Genomic DNA, 19,975 nt, shown 5'->3' on the forward strand with positions numbered 1-19,975 from the left:
GCTTCTAGTATCTCTTTTCCAATGTGGAATATCCGCTGGTCAAGATAGTGCAGGCTAAGTATTATATTTTCCCCCGACTGAAGTATCATATTTTGAGAGAAAAGTAAGTCGTATTTTCGGATTTCAAGTATTATTTTTAAGAATGTTTAAATCAACGTTTATATATACCGTAAGAAGTATTATATATTTCAATCAATGTTTATATACCGTAAGAAGTATTATATATTTCGATCAATGTTTGACTATTCCATTAGAAGTAGTATATATTTTAAACAATGTTTATCTATGTGTAGGAAGTCTTACAAATTATACATGGAAGTATTTTTGTCTAGTTTGGCACGCCATAGCCTCGTGTCCTGTTCATGACTAGCAGCAGGTAGGGGGACTCGCGATCGATGCCAAAGATATACGGGTTTAACTCGCGGATTTACGAAGACGGGTACAGCAGATTTACCGCAAACGGAGGTTAAAATATTCCTTAGATATACATGGCCACCATCAACGACATTCAAAACAAAACTGTGCGCAGGCTCGGAAATCAGGTGATGGATAACTCAGACGCTGACTTTGTCTTCGCTACATTTATGGAGGGAAAGACAGACAAAACTATGAATCACAAAATGGCTGAAAAGATAATCAACAGAATGCCGGCCGGTGACTACCGTTTGGAGTTGACATTCGTAAAGTACTTAGACGGTGAGTGGATAATAGAAAAGGGTCGTAATCCTATCAGAGCGTCTGGTAAGCAGAACCTGTTCGTTTTGAATAAGCACACACGACCGGGAGCACTTGAGGGAATAGACATGCTCTTCTACGAGGTCGCTTACCCGGTTACCGTGGTCATCTACGGTGCATACGAAATTAAGAAGCCGGACGTTAAGAAGCTTAAACCAATGCGACATCCTGGTAACTGCGTTGGGAAGCTGGTTAGGGAGTTTTTCGAGGATTCCTCTCGGGGTGGTAAGCTTACGCCAAAAAGAAGAGAAGCCATCAGGAAATGGGAGCATTCTACTCGTAAAACTGGAGGAACCATCGAAAACATCAAGAAGTTGGAAACCACGTTAGGAAGGCGAATCCATGTGAAAGATATCACCGACGGCTTTATTTACCCAGGAACGCATAAATACGAAGGCAAAGGTGCTCCCATAGTCATTTACCAACACAACGCGCACGCGTGGAGGGAGTTGAGGTTCCCAAGAAAGAAGGAGACAAAGGTCTATAAGAATTCCCCATTGACAGAATTAGTTCATGAGAATTCTATTTGGTTAATGGATTCAGAAGGATGTCAATTCATGACGCAAGATGGTACTTTATACCGACCAGAAGTGGAACATCAACGCATTAAAAGCGCCTGCGAAACCCTTGGTGAGGACTTTTCAGACGAAGTGCTCAGCTCTCGCAGCTTGGACTTCTTAGCCGCGAAGAAAAGGAACGGCTGGAAACCTACCCCAAAAGAGTTCAAAGATATCTCCAAAGCTTGCGTAGAACACGGTCACGGCGGTCTTTGGAATATGGAGTACAACGAAGACGAGTACGTGTCGTTGGATATGAAACACTGTTACCCCGCCAGTTTCAGGCCTTGGGGATTGTAAGGAGTATTATGACCGTTACGGACATCCAGACTCCCAATTCTTTAGGGTGTCACTACCGGGTTACTACGACGCCCCAGCAACGGGGTTCATCAGACTGACCACCTGGGAGTTAGCAAAAGACTTACATCCCATAATTTACGCGTGGTATGGGAAGCACCTGCAGGAGAAAGAATGGATACCCATACCCCTACTGAAGTTCCTCGAAGAGCGCAAGCTTTTAAAATACACAGCGCATGAAGCCATACTCTGCCATAGCGCCTTTACACAATGGCTTCCAGAGCACAACCCCACAGCGCGTGTGGTCATAGGTAAATTCACACAGGGCGCAAAAGAAGGCGAAAAACACATGCAGCGACGCTTAATAACAGACGCCGGTGAGCTAAGCTTCCTCATAAAACGTGCACATGACCAAGGAACAATGGTATCCGTAGAGAAATGGGACTACTTCATAGAAGGTCAAAAAGAACAGAAATGGAATGCGCTGTGTTATTACCAAGACCATCGACCACAGTATTACCATCTGCGTGCCAGCATGCTAGCATATGCGCACATCAATCTCTTAGCAATGCTGCTACGGTTTGACAAAGAGGACATCCCACGCGTAGCCACGGATTCCTTGTATGTAAAGCCAGAAGTGTTAGAGAAGATGCAGGAGTTCTACACTGCCGATGAACTTGCAGAAAGTGGTCAATGGCGCGTCAAAGATGAGGAGATAAAAGCATGGAGAGGCCGTGTAGAATATCACGGAGAACATCTTTACGGTAGCGTGGAACCAACCGGGGAGCCTCTACCGTCGGTTGCGGACCCAATCTCTTACCAACGCTTCTCTTACCTTTACGGAACGGGAGGCAGTGGTAAAACTACCAGGGTTTTGGAACTCTTTCCAAAGATAAAGGTGTTAACGCCAACGCACCGTCTGGAAAGAGAATTAACGGAGATGGGTTACGACGCGCAGACCTACCACAGCTTCTTCCGCTGGAATGGTCAAAAGTGGGTACCAGAAGCCATCCACGACATACCCCCGGTGATACTTTGGGATGAGATTTGCACCGTTCCTTTAGAAATCCTGCAGGAATTTGTAGAATTCCTCCGTGGAAAGTGTCAAGTGATATTCGCCGGAGATCCTTGCCAGCCTCCTCCAATAACCGGAGAGATGCCCCATAAATGGTTAAAAGAAATGGTAGACCACTCCGAAGAAATTAACACCGACTACCGCAGTAAGGATCAAATAAGAAACCTGAAAGCAGAACTTCGGGGCCTTAGTGACGCGGAACAAAACAAGATACTACGCAAGAGGGTACGAGCGAAGAAATACGAGGACTTCCTTCACACATGGCATCCAAAGGATTTGGTGCTAAGCAGCAAACGCGCATCACAGTCTCGCATACAGAAAGACTTGCTAAATATACACCGAGAGCGCTTCCCTACACATCCCGTACCTGTTTCTTACAAACCCCACGATACCCGAATGCAAAAAAGAGATGTCTGGGTACCTGGTACCGACATCCAACTACAAAATGCTGTAACACATGATAAAGCCTGGGTACCCATAGAAAAGGTGGAAAAAATTACCTCCCACCCAGATTGGCGCTTAGGTTACTGCATGACAGTCCACAGCGCGCAGGGGCTTACCATAAAAAAAACCTTATGGATCATAGACCAGCGGCTGTGTTGGAGCAACCTTATCTACACCGCTGTAAGCCGTGTGGAGTACGCAAAACAGTTAAAAAGAGCCTGGGGGCCACAAATGCGTTACGACCGCACCCCAGAAGACATAGCAAAGGAGAACATTGCTAAGAAACTCCTTCGCTACAAGCGGCACGACGAAGAAAAGAGCAAAGATCCCCGCTATGCGGGGATAAAGTTTGACCTATGCGTGGACGACGTCTATAAGAAAGGGGCACGGTGTGCCAAATGCAACATACCTCTACTATGGAGGTTTGACCCGAATGATGATCAGCAGTTCTCCGTGGATCGTATCAACAACAAACGCGGGCATTGCAGAGGCAACGTAAGGCTGACATGCCTAGAGTGTAATCGGGCGCGTGGTGCTGCGCTACTCTGAGTCTTTGGGGACTATGAGCAGCTCTTCCATGACGAATCCGCGACTTGGGCCATTTAGGTAATACAACACGGGTTGCCCTTCCTTGGTGACGGACTTTGAAATCTCATACGTTTCCAGGGACCAGTTAGGATCCGTGGCTCTCTTACTGCCACCTTCGAGTTCCCCCGGCTGATAGAGGTATCTGACCACTATGTCGCGGGGTAGCTTTTTTTCCTTCAGTCCGACCGCCCTCGAACTTCTGACGTAGGACTTGTGTTCCACGTGTTTCTTTTTTATGGCATCCTTGGGTTTTATTCCCGTAGCCCTGGCCGCCTCGTTGTTCAAAGCCGCGACGACCTGGGGGAGCCTCTGAGTCCATTCCCTGTTGCGTTTGGAGGGATCTTCCAGCTCTTTCCAATACTGGTACCCAAAGAGACGCTCGGCCAAGGTCTTATTGAATCTTTCGACGATGCTCTGACCCCTGTGGTACTCAGCTTCGGCTCTCCTAATCTTAGTGTCGTGGTCTTTCAGGGTCTTAGTAACCACGCCCATGAACTCCGTCCCCGCATCCACTTGCAGCAGCTTAGGCCATTTCAAGACGCGCTTATAAATCCTACCTAGGGCTTCTGCGACTTCCCCAGAATCCTTGCTGGTTATGGGTTCGGCGTCCTTATATCTGCTTGCGATATCGACTACGGTCAAAGCGTATCTATAGGTCTTCTTTCTCACCTTGTCGTGCGGCAAGAAAAGCAAATCCGCCTGATGAACTTCATTGGGGGTATTTACGGTGAAGCTGGGCCTGGGAATGTACTTGGGCACGGGAAGATAAACCTGCCAGAGGGTTTGTTTTCTTAGCCAGTTCTTAGCCGTTTCATCTGATACCCTGGCCGCGGTCGCGAGTTTCTTGATGGCCGACGCTCCTTTCCAATAGCCTTCAGGCCCATAGTAAATCCTTTTGAGTTTGTCCTCTACGCGGCCCATTATATGAATTCCAAAACAAGATTGATCTTACGTCCGTTGAAATCCACCGTCTTTCCGTCCACTTTGAATGGTGATGTTTATGCTTTCTACCAAATTAGACAAGTCATAGCTTAAAGAAATGGGAGTGTATTCTACCAGATCGAATGGATTACCTTTGGGCAGGAACTTAGACATAAGAGAAGACTTTTCTCCATTGTTGTAACTATGGACTAAATCGCAATAGACTTCGTAAGAGGATGCGACTTTCCATTTCACGGGTATGGCTGTGTCGGTAATTGTTTTGCCCGAGGCACATAATAAAGATCCCAATGGGTCAGACTTTCCAAAAGTTACTGAATAGTTTGGCATATTATGTTTGAAGGTCATTTCGTGCGGCAATCCCGTGGTGAGAGTATAACCGTGTTTTGCTAATTCCTTAGCAAGGGTGATTGGTGTGTAATGTCCATCGGGCAGCAATACGCCTTGATAATTGCCGCCGCCTTTATGCTCAGTGACCAAGGCATTGACTAAATTATACCAAGAATTGTACAAAGAGCAACTAACCAGCCTAACCTTATGGGCTTTGATGGGGGGATTCAGATAAGTGGTAAAGTTATTTTTATCGCTTTCCAAAAAGACGATCATATATTACAGGGGACAAGTCCCCTTCTAGTGATCTGAGCTGCGCTCAGAGCAGATACGCCAAAGCTACGCCTCCTGCCAGCCCTGCGACTCCTACGAAGACCAGCTCATTGTCTTTTTGTTTCTTAGAAGGCTGGTAGTAATTCTTAAACTGAGGCCTTTTTAACCCCGTTAATGCCGCGGGGTGTGCTTGCGCATAGAGCTTAAAGGCGTAGTCTGTATTTTCGAAGTTCTTATCCGCCTGCATTTTGTCTTGGTAGTTCTTGTCCAACCAATCCCTGTAAGCTTGTCTTTTTTCATTCCAAGCTGCAACGTCTCGCTGATATTTCTCCAGCGCTAAATCATGCCTTTTCCTTTCGGCGGCCAAATCTCCGCTTTTGTCGCCTCTGACTAATCTATCCAAATACTGACCACCATAATTAGCTCCAGTGAATGCTAAAGCTGCAATAACTCTACCTACGACCACGCTAGCCATTATATATTAGAAAATCACACCGTAGGTAGGTACTTTTCCTTCCGTAGGTAATCCTTTACCATGATAGCCCCGCCTACGACAGCGGTCATCTTAGCAAAATTAGCGAAGCTCTTGCTTGGGTCTTCAGTAAAGTCTTCTTTGAGCACTTTCTTACCTACCCAACCAATACCCGCAACGATGGAAGTAATGATAGCTGCTTCTTCAACAGTTTTCAACAACGCGGTCGACATTATATTACAAAGCGAGAAGGAAAATCTAGGTCGCCGCGGGTGATAAATCTACTCCATTTCAGGGATCTTACTTTTTCTAACAGCCGGTTCCACAGGTGCGTGATATGTTGCGGCCTCCCACTTTACTTTTGGCTTCGTAGCCCGCCATTGTAAGTAAAGGCTGCCTGCTGCTATAGCGACCCCTAACGCGCCGATGACGTACCCCGGATTAATAAAGGATTCCTCTTCTTTTTCCTCCACCTTTTCTTCTTTCTTTGCTTTGTTCTTTTTATTCATCTCCGCGAGCTTCTTTCCCGCGGCAACTCTGCCCGGAGATTTAGCCTTGGTAATCTTGGTATCTTCTACGGGTGGTTGTTCTTCGGTGCCACTCATCTTATATTAAGGGACTTGAAGGACTTGACAAGTAACTTGATGACGACTTGACAATGACTTGGCAATGACTTGACTAAGTACTTGAGGTGACTTGACAACGACTTGACTAAGTACTTGAGGCGACTTGATCAGGTACCTCAGCAAGTGCCGCCTGGAAGACCTTTTCGACTTCTCTGTCCTTCTTGAAGTCCTTCCAAGAGGCACCAAAGGTGCCCGCAAGTTCCTTCAAGTCGACGTGCTGAGCTACGTGCAAAGCCGCAGAGGCGACTGCCATTAACTTACCGCACTTCAAAGACAACCACCCGCAGGTTATCTTAAGTTCTTGGGCGATAACGTAGTCCTCGCTTATGTCCTTCCGCAGTTGCTCCACGTCGTCTATGGGCAGTGCAAGTCCAAGCAATTTAGTGGCAAGTCGGATAGCGGAGTCTGCTACGGCATCCGTGGTCTTACTTGCAAGGGCAGCCTCGTACCTCTTATGGAACTTCTTAACTTCCTCGTCGGACAGCTTATTAACCTGCTCATGGGTAAGTTCCTTACCTATCATTTCTTTACACTTCCCAGAAGACACAAGGATGTTAAGTTGTTCCTTGAGGTTACTTTCATCTAACTGCGTGGGGACTTCATCTAAGAGCTGCTCAATGTCCATATACATTAGGAATCATAGATTCCAACCGTGTAGGGAAACCTCAAAGAGAAGATCATCTTGGAATGTTGGTGCGTTTTTAGGTGCCGCATGTATTCGTGCAACTGTTCCTTGGATATCTCGCCGCCGTAGTCGCTTAAGATGGTTTCCAGGTCAGACTTACTTGGAGTATAAAATACTACGAGAGAGCCTATGTTTTCCCTGAAGGGCTTAGAGACGCTGGTAAGCTGCTGCGAGAGCAACCAAACGCTGATATTGTCGTGTCTGCCGCTGAAAGCGAGCTTCACTAATTCGGAGGTGCGTCTTTTTACGTCGTCCCCGCAGGCGATGTCATCCAGTATGAGCAAGGTTTGCGTATCTTTAGGGAATTGTTTGTGCCAGAACTTAAGATGGCTGGATAACTCGTTAGGATCCAGTATGTCCACAAAGAAGTCGTCGTCTTTCACTCCTATGCCCGTCCAGGTGCGGTTATTCACGTAGGTGGGGCATAATAGCACGATGTAGTCGAAGCGGTATCTAAAGGGTCCTAATAGCTGCTCCACGACGAATTGGGTCTTTCCGCAGCCGGTGGGTCCTACTATCAGAGCATTGCAGGGAATATGGTTCGGATCCATTATATATACGATGGACCCAGTGGACGCAGTAAGAAGGATTGCCACCGACGCAAAAGATAAAAGAGACACCATAGAAATGCAAAGGGAGGAGATCGATCGGCTGAAAGAGCGCGTGCAGGAATTGTACGATGAAATGTGCGGTCTGAAGCGTGCAGAACGGTTTGGCGCGCTTTTGACGATGGCGGGCTGGGCGAAAGATTCCGTTAAGGACTTCATGCGGTATCCCTTATAAGGGTTAATAAATTCTTATTATATAATGAAGTGTAAGGATTGCGACAGGGAGTTCAGTAGCAAACAGGCTTTGCAATATCACCAAAAAAAGAAGGTATGTTTTAAAGAGGTGGATAACGTCACCACCTGTGGCACTTGCAGCCGGCAGTTTAGCAGTAAACAGGCGCTGCGATATCACGTGGAAGGAAGGGTGTGTTTGAAGTCTAAGGAAAGACGTTGTGCTGATTGCAATCGGCTCTTTAGCACGCCCCAAATGTTGCAATACCACCAAGAAAATAGGGTGTGTTTAAAGGATGTGTGTGCGCGCTGCGGGGAGCTCTTAACCGACGCATGGCATCAACATAGATGTCGTGGTAATTATGATTTGGACGTCGTATGCGAGGAGCATGGTGATATCGCTGCGAGATGTTGCCCAGCGGAAACCATAAGGAAGTTAACTCTTCGTAAGAAAGAAATAGACCAACGCTTTACGGAGTTCGACCGCGCCGAAGGTACGCGCTGGGAGAACGCAGAGTATTGGAGTGCGCCCTGTGACGCGTGTGGCGGCTTAAGGAAAGGAGATGATCATATCTGGCAGTGTTTGTGCCCGCAACATCATCCCCGCGGTTTTAAGGAGTACTTGGATCGTTTTGATGATTGGCATGCTCAAAACATGGAGGTAAGAAAAAGGCGTCCTTAGTTTGCGCAAAGAGTCTCAAAACACACTCTTATATTTATTAATATCCCTTGATTCTTTATTAAGAAGAAAAGAAGATACATTAATAAATATAAGGACCCCTTTTAAAAGGTATATGCTAGCCTACGCAGCTGCCTTTCTGGGAGGCATTCTAATTACCCTTTCAATATATGGACTGTATTACTTGCGAACTACCTGCCGACTGCATTGCGACACCCAAACCGCGTAAAAAATACACCTGCCTTCATTGCGACAGGGTATTCTCCGAAGGATCCTTTGTGGGGCATTGGTGCTCCGCGGATCCTAAAGCGCAGCGGACTTTAGCAGACGCGCTTAACTACAAAGAGGAGATGGAGTGACTCTTCTTTCAATGTCAAACTTCCATCGGCCATTTACCTTACCATAGCTGCGTAAGTGGGTGAATTCCTCGCCCTGAATTACGTACCGCACGCAATCCGGCGCCCAAAGGGAATATTCCTTGCCTTCTAAGTCTTTGAGGACTAACCGTAAACGGTCGATGTCTTCGAAGACGACGTAATTTTTTATTTCGTATGCTTTACCGCAAATCAGGTCACGCCAGTGTATTTGGTTGACGATCATTATATCTATGAAATATTCTTAAATGCGTTGCCCTTGTCTCCGTAGTCTTGAAGCGTTTGCAGCACCACCGACAGGGAATACGGATGCCTTCCGCGTAGTTGCTAAGGGCACGACAGACGACGTCATAATCGTTGCTAACCATGGTCAGGTAACCATTCGCGTCATACTGCGAAATTATCTTGCGTTGGTCTGCGGAGAGTATGCCATTTCCTTTCGGCGTCTTTAATTCGATGCAAAGCCCTTCATACCTTAAATGCGCGTTCAGTATTAAGAGGTCGGGTTGACCCCTTTGATAACCCTTCTGCCAGCATTTTATGCGTTTGCTGTCAGAATCCTGCAATTCCCCTAAACCGGGCGCTATGAGCATCTGTGGGTAGAAGCGGCGTATGTAGTCCACGACTTTCTTATGCAGGTCAAACTCATTTTCCATTTTGAAGACTAACTTGTTAGGACTATCGAACCGCCTTTCTATTTCATACTTACCCGTCTTTCTCAATGCGGGAAGAACGTCCTCGAGGACCCAATCCTGGAATGTCTCTGCCGTTGGCATCTTAGAGCTAAATATTAGTTGATACAACCCAGATTCGGTTACGTACAGGGAATTAGGCTGTGAATACGAGGGGAGGCGATTCACCTCCACTCTAAGTTCGCTAAGCTTTACCTTATACTTTTCACGAACATGCACCTTAATTGCATCTTTTGGGCGTTCGTAACCCAACGCAGCCGCCACTTCCTTTGCTTTGAAGTATAGTTTATCGCCTTGCACTATGCATTGCAGTTTGGTTTCGTTGTTTTCGAATACGCGAAGCATTATATACCAACGATATTTTTTTATCAAAAGGATGAGCGAGTGGATCAATAGGCAACGCTCTTTAGCTCATTCATTTCTACGCTCAGTTGCGCGTCAGACACGACGAAGACGTAGCAGTTTATTTTGTCGCCGTCGCCGGCACTGGCGTTTTTGGTGCGCTTGATCTCCAATGTTATGCCATCCTGCGTATTTACTAAACGTAAACCCTGACCATGCAGGTCTTCGTCGTTAATGGTGCGCATATCAATCCACAGCGCATACTTATCCTTAAAGAATTCCTCGGGGCTAATTTGGTTGCCAAACTTGCGCATGGCCTCTCTGTACACGTCTGCGGGCTTTATCCCCTGTGAGTAAACCTTGTTTGGAACGCCGTTAATATTCACGCCGACGTTAGTAATGTTGGGGTTGTGAAAGGCCTCGGAGTTGCGCTTACCAGCCTCATAGGGTTTGGCAAACACCAGCATCAACCCCGTCAAACTACGTCTAGGGAGGTTAATGCTTTGGTTGATAACCTCATCCGTCTTATCCAAGAAGCTAAACGTCTTATACATTACTACGTGGTCGTATAAGAATGCCTTCCCGGCACTATATTCCATGCCAGCGCTACGGGCCAGCTCTTCGCTGTACACGGTCTCATACTGCAGCTCTAAGTTGGTGATAGAGTATGGGGTTGTTGTGGTAAGTGCAGTGCTTAGCCCACCAATAATGTTATTAGCATCTGCTAAAGTTACTTCAAACTGTAGCTCGGATAACTGTCTTGGGTAATACACACCGTGATTCGTAATCACTTCAAAGTCCAGTGGTATGACATACTTGCTACCATAGGCGGTCTTTATTCGCTTTGCGTCTGCCACTGCGGTTTCTCCGCTGCCGTCAGTAGGTTGCGTTTTCGTAGGTGTGCGAACCTTACGTAGAATGACACTACCAATTCCTTGTTCTATCCTTTGCGCGCGGTCAAAGGCTGTCAACCATAAGTCTTTGTACGTGGTATACAGATCGTACCTATTTAAGTCCAGCAAGGATTCCCCGGCGAACTTTACGCGCATCTTAGAAACAATGTTGCGACCCACGTCGTTAACGATAATCCTTTCATCTGTGGGGTCAGACTGCACCGCTAGGTCGAACCTTAAAGCCAAGGTGCCAGGAACTAAGACTAGGTTATCCGTTAGGCGGGGCACGCCTACGTACAAGGTTTCCCCTGGCTTTGCGCTGGATGGCGTGAATGTGACCCGGTGAAAGGTGCGTTCTGCTTTCAGCCCGCCAACCTGCTTAGGTAATACGTTGGGATTTAACTTTGAGCTTATCATATATAATGGAAGTAGAAGGAACGGATCCAGACTTTGACCCCACCACTGAGGAAGGTCAGGCTGACATTAACGATGGTGATGAAGAACCGCTGCTTCCCACCCAACAAGTCGACGATTCCCTAAGGGATAGGATTGCAAAGGCCCTAAGACATCCCAAAGCACGCGAGTACACGTTTCCGCGTGAGCACATAGAGCTTCAAAACATGGGCGAGCCGGAAGCAGCCGCGCGGGAAACCGTAGAGTGGGCAACGCAAGAGCTAAGGCAACGTTATTCCCACTTTGATGCTGACGACGTAAAACTCACAGAACGCGGAAACAAAGTTCTCATAAGCGTTCAAGACCTAAGATTTCCTGACAAAGACCGCTGGACGAAACCACAACCCCTCTTTGATGAGAATGGTGACGTTAGGGGCGACGTCTCAAGATTAAAAGGCTTTCAGCAGGCTACTAGGAGCATGTTAGAAAGGTTGCAAACCCTGAATGAAAAGGTTGCGCTAGAAAAACGCGCTGAGGAGCTGCAAAAAACGTTAAAAGAAAGGGAGGTAGAATACGCAAAGCAAACTCAACTACTCGTCGATACCGAAAAAAAGTTCGGTAACGAAAGAATGGTAGAAATGAGAAACCAGTTGGATAAAGCTTTGCGCGAAAGGGATAAAGCACAAAGGGACTTGGAGGAGTCTAAAGGCTCAGGCGCCTCAGCGGAAGCGCTGCGGGAAACGTTGGAAGAAAGGGAGGAGGAATACATGAAGCAAAACCAACGGCTTGCCGACGCGCATAGGAGGGAGGTCGAATTTAAAAATCAAGAAATAAGGGAGCTGGTAGACCAAAGAACCCGAATTCGACGTGAAAGGAATCAAACTCAAAGGGCTCTTAACCTCGCCCTGCAGGAGTTGGATCTAATTAAAGACGATACCGATAACCTACAAACTACCATAGCTGGCTCTTTGGTGGAAAGGCGGCGGTTAATGGCTGAAATCAATACTAAGGAGGAACAAATCCGGCAAAGAGATCAGGCCATCGAAGACCTGGAGGGCCAAATAGAGCGGCAGCAAGAAGTAATCGAGGACCAAACTCGTACCGAGGAAGAAAGGGAAGCAGCTCAAAAGGAAGTAGATACGCTCGAAATACGCCTTGCGGAATTACAGGCGCAAAAGGAAAAACTGGAAAAGGAGCTGGGGCTTACCACCAAGGAAAAGGTAAAAGGAGCTCTGGTGAAGTATGGTATTCCGCTGGCATTTGCGGTCGCCATTTCAAGCGTAGTAGGAGTTATCCTATCCACGCTTAAGGCTACGGGCGCGGGCGTAAAGAAATTAGGCAGTGGGCTGACGGACTTGGGAAAAAAGATGGCAGCCGGTCTTCCTGGGCTGCTGGGTTCGGTTGTTTCCTTGGCACTTAGGGCCGGCGGAGAACTGCTAAAGTTTGTGGGCAACAACATTTGGATCTTGGTCGTCGCTATTGGGGTGGTACTCCTGAAGAAGATGAAGGGTTAATCTTATCCTTGTATGTTACTGGTGGCTTATCGTCGTCAGGCGCCCGAGGCGTCCTCGACTGGGGATAAGTAAAGATAGTATTCACGCCGCCTTGATAATGCGGAACTAGCGGCAGCACGCTCATGGTGCTAATGGGCTTATGATTCCAAGTAGCATCCGTTGGAGGATCTTTTGACGGGGCGGCATTTATCCGAAGGTAGGCAACGTCGTTGGGAAGAACCTGAAGCTTCGCATATTGACAATTGGCTATCATATGAAAAGTTACCGGCGTTAAGTCTTCTGTGCTTAACGGTGGGGGCTCCGACGAGAAATGAGCTGGGTTCCTATTATTATCTTTTTTTCTGTAGGGTAGTAATGGGTGGTTATCCTCATCGACAATCCTAAACCCGACATTACACGAATACCCCGTCGAAACGCAAATGGTACACATGATCAATCCCAGGCCCCCAACCTTCACCCACAGCCCGGTGTCATGCCAATGCTGTTCTAAGTAGTCCTTCTCCTCCAAAAAATGTAGAAACCAATCTTCCTTCGCGTGTGGGTTCATATATTTCAGGCCTAAAGGCTCACCACCGTTAGAGTGCTAATGGTCTTGTGATTGTAGATAGTATCTCTCTGATTTTCTATACTATTTATGCAAACGCTCCCGGTGTCATCTACGCGCATTTGCAGCTTTACCTTCCCATGGCAATCGGCCACCATGTGGAAAGTCCAAACGGAATGATTTTCGGCGCTGGCTGGGTTGGGCTCTACGGAGAAATGCGCAGGCTCCCTGTTGTTTGTCTTATTTCTCATAGGCTGCAGTACGCCATTCTCATCCAGGAACCTAAAGCCGACGTTGGCATGGCTGCTCGTGCCAATGCAAATACTACAAAGGATTAACTTCTTTCCTGAGTAATTCAAATTCACGGACATGCCCGTGACATCAACCCAAGATGCCTGGGTGTATTTTTTCTCGCCTGTGTAAGTCGTATAAACACAATCTACTCCAGCTACGTAGGGGTTGTTCATCGCCATATATAATAACTCAGACCAATGCTTGCAGCTGCTAAGCCGGCTTTTAGTAAGTCATGGTCATATTCCTCGGTAACCTTCTTTACTGGTTTCTTTGGTTCGGGTTTTCCTACATGCGCCTTCTTCGATGGTTTTTCTACCTCTTTTTTTGGTTTCTCTACGAAGTGAGTAATGCCCTTGGTCATGTCAGAGTTCACGTCATTCACCCCAAACTTCATATCCTTAGTAGCTCGCTGCAGCTTGTTGTTATAACCCACAACGGAATTGGTGTTAATAACCAAATTACTTGGCATTAACCAACAACCAGGCGACAAAGCGTAATCCAGTCGCACTTTAGACTGCTGCACCGCTAATTGATATCTCTGCACCGATTTAGATATGTCATTTTCTATTATTGCAGACTCAAATAAAGTTAGGAATTCTTGTTGCGTTTCCTGTGAAGCGCCTTGGGATCCAACAATGGGGTTGCGGGTATTTACCTGCGCTCCCAGGATGCAGTACACGAATGCTTCAATGCTACGGTTAATCCTGGCTAGGTTCCTTAAACCTTTTCCTTTCATTAACACAAATGGATCCCAAGTGCCGGGGTAGTTCGTTTGAATTCTAGTAATTAATGAATTATTACCCTTATTACCACCCATATCACTGAACTCTAACTCATTACTTGGGTATTCCTGATGTCCGTAGTCAGCCGGCTTCTCACCATTGGCACCCCAAACGTAAACTATACCCAGCCCATGCGTCTTACCCTCCTTATAACGAAAGTCTTTTTGCTGTGGTTTGAACTCATTAATTAACCTTTCCAGGGCTGCGGCGTCATATCGGTTATTCATTGGATTAAATGCTCCATCTCCTGGTAGGGGTGCGTTAAGCTCCTTCAACAACCTCCTTACCGTAAAGGCAACGTGAAACTGCATAATTGGAATGTGAAACATGTCCGCGGCAACACCACAACCTTTAGTGGCAGCCCAAATAGCAAAGTCTAACTGCTGCGGCCAATACCGCATATTGGGCCCTGCTAACCATTCCCTGGCCTCTTTACCCGACGTATGCTTCAACATCGTATTCTTATAGATATTTCTTAGTATTACGTTAAATGATTGTTTACCCACTGAAATCTTCAGGTGCGTTACCAGCTTTTCGAAGTTGTTTACACCACCTTCAGCATCGTAAAATGGGTAATCTTCCGTGGTTAACAATAAGTTTCTAGGAAAATTAGGTGCTTTATGCTCGGGTTTTGGTGGCCTTTCTTTATGAACGGGGCGTACAATCGTCAATCGCTGCACCTGATCACCTACTTGCTCCAGCTTTGAATGTTCCAAGTCTGCATTGCTGTACATCCTGGAGCCGTTAAAGTAAATCCCATCGGGTCTTCTTTCGAACTTACTAGGGTCTGCATGTGGAAACATCTTCCTAAATGCTCTCCAATTCCAGTAATCCCGGTTGTCATGATGTGGCTGCTCCTCAATATCATTCCCAAAAGCGTCGTACATTAGTATATATAATGGATGTTATACCATCAGCACCTCAGTTGTACCCAGATGTTCCCAATTATCACGCTACCACTAAGGATACAGGTCCTAACGAATTAAACGCGGAGAATTTCAGGCTTAATAAAGCGAACTTAATCCTGGCTTACTTGGAAGGGCAGACAAAACACTATGAAAAAGTTAGGAAGAAATACGTTAGAGCCCGGACTACGCTATATAAGATTGCGATAACTTCAGGGTCCATATCTGTTGTGTTAACGGGCTCTGGCGTTGCTACTTCGCTTACTGGGCCGGGAATAATCGTTGGAGTTCCTTTGGCCGGCGTTGGGGCAACCTGTGGTATTATTTCTGCTGTTGCTACGGGTATTATGAAAAAGCTATCCACGAAAATATCCAAGCATGACACGACAATAGCTCTATCTAGGGCTAAAGTAAATACTATTACCGATCTTGTCTCAAAGGCTTTGCGTGACAGAAAGATAGACGACGTAGAATTCTCGCTTATTCTGGCCGAAGAAGACAAATACGAGAAACTAAAGACGGACATAAGGAATAAAAAAACAGTCGTAAGAGATCTTTCCGAGGAATCTCGCAAAAAGATCTATCAAGAAGCGAAAGAAGAGCTTCAAAGAAAGCTTGCTCAGTAAACATCTAATTCGAAAAGAGCGTGACGGGATTCTATTTACATATCGAACGTCAGTCTAGAAATTATGCAGATTAAATATAGTATTTTTCACATACATAAGCGTCCAGATGTGTCTGGCGTTCGCTCGTGATCGTGGGACTTTGGAGCTGGGGAGGCCTAAAGTCCCGAGTTCGAGCCTCGCTGTAGACGCATTTGGACCGGTTGCTGTGAGTGAAAAAAAAAGCCTCCCCACACTCACAGCAACCGTGGGGGGAGGGGTAGAAAGTGCGATTCAACCCCGCGATGGGGGGTTTCGTGAGGAAAAGTTGGAAAAGTCAGGGGGTGTCTCGGGACGCTGTCCGGAGTTCACCCTCTGGTGGGTCGTAAGAAAGATATATGTGTATGTACTAGAGGGCCTCTGGCGCGGGATGAAATAAGCCCCGTAAGCCCAAAATGCAAAAAACCCCACTGGGGATAGCTTGGTGTTCTGCGCGATGCATTCCCCAGTGGGGTTTCTGGCAACGCCAGTTTTGCATTTTTATTTTCTCGGAATCCATCCTAACAGGGGGTGGTTGGGGTCTATTTTGTAAAATATTTCGTAAATTACGTCAGGGTAATAAGGAATATCCTTATTCAGCCGACAAAACATCCACTCGGCTTTTGTCATAGCAGAAACCTCAGGAATAGACTTACCGGTAATTTCAGACAAAAGATAGGGAATAGCTTTGTAATATTTCCCTAGCTTTAATTTTTTCAATGTCTTCCGCAGACTTTGCGGGGTTGGCTCTTCTAAATGGTCTATGATTTTCTTCCTTACTTCGTTGTTTAAATATACCGGATGTAAACCTTGGATATGACTCATCCAGTCCCTGAAGTATTTTATTCTCTTATATGGCGTTTTCGTACGACCTCCATTGGCGTAATATTGCTCTTTGGTAGCATTTGGTACGGCATTACGAATATTCTTACCACATTCGTAACACTGTGCTGACGTGTCATCTTCTATTTGCATTTTTTTACCACAACACCAAAAGGGTTCTGGCTTAGGTACGATAACTTTAGGTCTTAGACAAATTATGCAAAAGTCGTTAACGAACTTCTTACATTCGTGCATCGTATATTTATAAGATATTTTAACCTCCGTTTGCGGTAAATCTGCTGTACCCGTCTTCGTAAATCCGCGAGTTAAACCCGTATATCTTTGGCATCGATCGCGAGTCCCCCTACCTGCTGCTTGACTGGCCAATCAGCGAACGCGTGTATATGACCCGGGAGGGGGGGAGTACTCCGCCAGAATTTGGGTAGGGGTGTTCCGCTGGGATTCTGAAAGGGGTACCCTGTTTATGACAAAAAAAACTCAAATTTGTAGGCCCTGTTTATGACAAAAGATATAATTTATTGCACTGAGTTCCTGTTTCACTTATCATGTCATCTTGCGTATCGTTTTTTTATGACCATAATAACCAGTTTCGGTCAATACGAAAGTAGAAACCCTGAATATGACAGGAAGCTCGGCAAGAAGCTCGAAAACCATACCCTGTTCAGCGGATCATCCCCGTATAGTCCATATATTGGAGTACGCCCCCCCTCCGGGGTATATGACATCATGTTCATCAGCAGAGTGTTTGTTATTTAAGCAATAGAAAACTTTTTCCGTGTTTACATAGCCTGATAGCAACACGAGGGGAGGTTGGGAGAATTCGAGACGGTTATACAAACCCGAGACGTAGTCGAGGGTTTGCATAACTGTCGAGAATTCTCCCAACCCCCCGAGTGTTGCTATCAGGCTATGTAAACACAGAGAAAAAAGTTTTCTATTGCTTTTATAAAATAAATACTAACGGAAAACATTACCACTTGCAAGAAAATAAATCTTTATTTGAATTTGATTCTCATATCAAAATACAAATTCTCCATACATCACGAACTTCGATCGTTAGCCAATCAAATTTTGTGTAATAAACGACGAGGAGGCAAATGTGAAGCGAGAAAGAATCGCTAGTTATTTTAAACATTTATCATTCTAAAACTTTAAAACAAATACAAAGAAATGTCCAAAGATTGAATAGAAATCTTAATAAAATATTTCAGAATTGATTATCTTTACGAAAGTGATCAAAAGTGGATAACAAGTGTCACTGTGAATGGAATTCTCGGTTGAAAGAAACGTGGTTTTGCTCAATTTGACAGCGAGAAAACATGGCAGCGAAGTTGATTGTTTCGTCTTGCCTCGAGAAGATATTTTGTGGAGCTGAAGAGCTATCGCTGGAAAAAGTTTGAAGCTGCTGACTGTTTCCTTGAAATACTTGTATTCTTTATCGGGCGGTGCATTTAAATCATGAGAAAGCACGTCGCTGAACAACCGAAGCTGTCCTGACGGAGGACGTGTGTTGTAGCTCCTGAGGGAATTCTCTTTGCGGTGACCAACGAGAGATTGTCATGATATTACGATCAGAAAGACCTGCATGAGACCATAGGGTTATGCCTGTGGCCCTGACACAAGTCAAAATTTGTAACTTCGTCTTCAAAATACATTTTTGGGGGCGTTTTTTTCCTCGAAAGAAACTGTAAAATTTTAATTTTTGAACTTGTACCGGGAAAACACGAAAGTTGTGACGTCACAACTGTGTTTACATACCCTCATGCAAACATGGCTATCAACCAATCACAGCATGCGTACTATTTAATTTAAAATAGAGATCGGTCGAGATCGATGAACGTACAAGACTGTTTGCAGATTTCGTATGACTGAAATAACACTAGGTTTGAAATATTCCTGTCCGTATTTCTAATTTCCTTGGAAGAAGTTGTTTTTTTTTAGTACAGTCTTCTATTGCAATAATCTGGTAAGTTTTGTTTTGTAAGTTCTGACCCAAAGTTGGCGTGTTTTCGTTCTAATGAGGAAAATATGAGTTGTGAACGGGTCGGGTAAAGTTTTTATATAGTAGACAGCTTATCTTTTGCAAACCTTCTCACCAAAGACAAATATTCTTATTTTTATCTACCTCTTAGATATCTTTTGCGATTCCTTCACTGATTTTAAAGAATTTTCACTGGTCAACTTAGGTTTCACGTTTGCCGTATTAAAAACGAGAATCAGAAAACTTTTGCCTGCAGATCTTACCGGTATGTCATAAAACAACATGCATATAGCTTATTCGTAGAAATTCTAAAATTTTGAATACAATGTACTAGTAAGGTTTGAAGATCGAAGTAATTTTAACCGACCATTGAAGATATAAGTAGATTCCCGACGTCTAAAATAAGTCTAATTATAGGGTATTAAGACTGTTGTTTTCCTGGAAAACTTATTTACACGGCACGATTTGCCGCGCGCGACTTGACGTATATACGGCAAAATCAGCTCAAAATCGGGTCGTGTAAATAGACCTTTATTATAGGCCTAAGATTTCCACTTATTTATATCTTTTAGTTATGTTAAAATTTATTTTTGACCTGAATTTTTTATCTTTTTGTATTCTTATTTATGACTTTGTAAATAGTTCTTTTTATAAGGTTAAAGTATGAATACAAATGACTTGATCAAGTAAACTTTAAGGGAGCACAAGGGGTGTACATGGTGGGTATGGGTATTTTAAGCCTGGTTCACATATGATTTTCGACGATCGCAGACGATCGCACTCAATCACTTGATTGCAGAATCCTCTCAACCGAGGATCTCAATTCAAACATTCACATATGATCGCAGCCGATCGCTGGTGGTCTGTTGACACGTGAGTCCGCGAATTATCACTCAGCAGTAAAACAAAGTACCATGCAGATTCAACATATGGACGACGGAGACGAGAAGTGTTGAACATTGTCAATATTCTACTCTTGTTAACCTTACTTAAACAAAAAAGAATCTCTGGCAAATCAAAAAAGAATTGTCGGCTTTATGATCATGAATACTTGAATAGTTGTTTACTTGCCTGTATGACTAACAAACGTAAATTAGTATATATGATCGTGTGTTCATACTTTTGAACCAGTTATATCTGAAAAATATCTAAAAAAGAAATGATTTTTTTTGCTTGTGAAAATCAAAAATATACACATGTTTTATGGAAAACTGAGCATCGTGGGACACCTTCCAATCTCACGAACACAGAATTCGAACTCTGTTCACATATTATAATCGCAAACGATCGCAACCGAT

Source organism: Actinia tenebrosa, unplaced genomic scaffold, assembly GCF_029948245.1.
Source record: "Actinia tenebrosa isolate PJP-AT-01 unplaced genomic scaffold, QUT_ActTen_1.0 PGA_scaffold14__42_contigs__length_11649687, whole genome shotgun sequence".
In the NCBI taxonomy this organism is placed as follows: Eukaryota; Metazoa; Cnidaria; class Anthozoa; order Actiniaria; family Actiniidae; genus Actinia; species Actinia tenebrosa.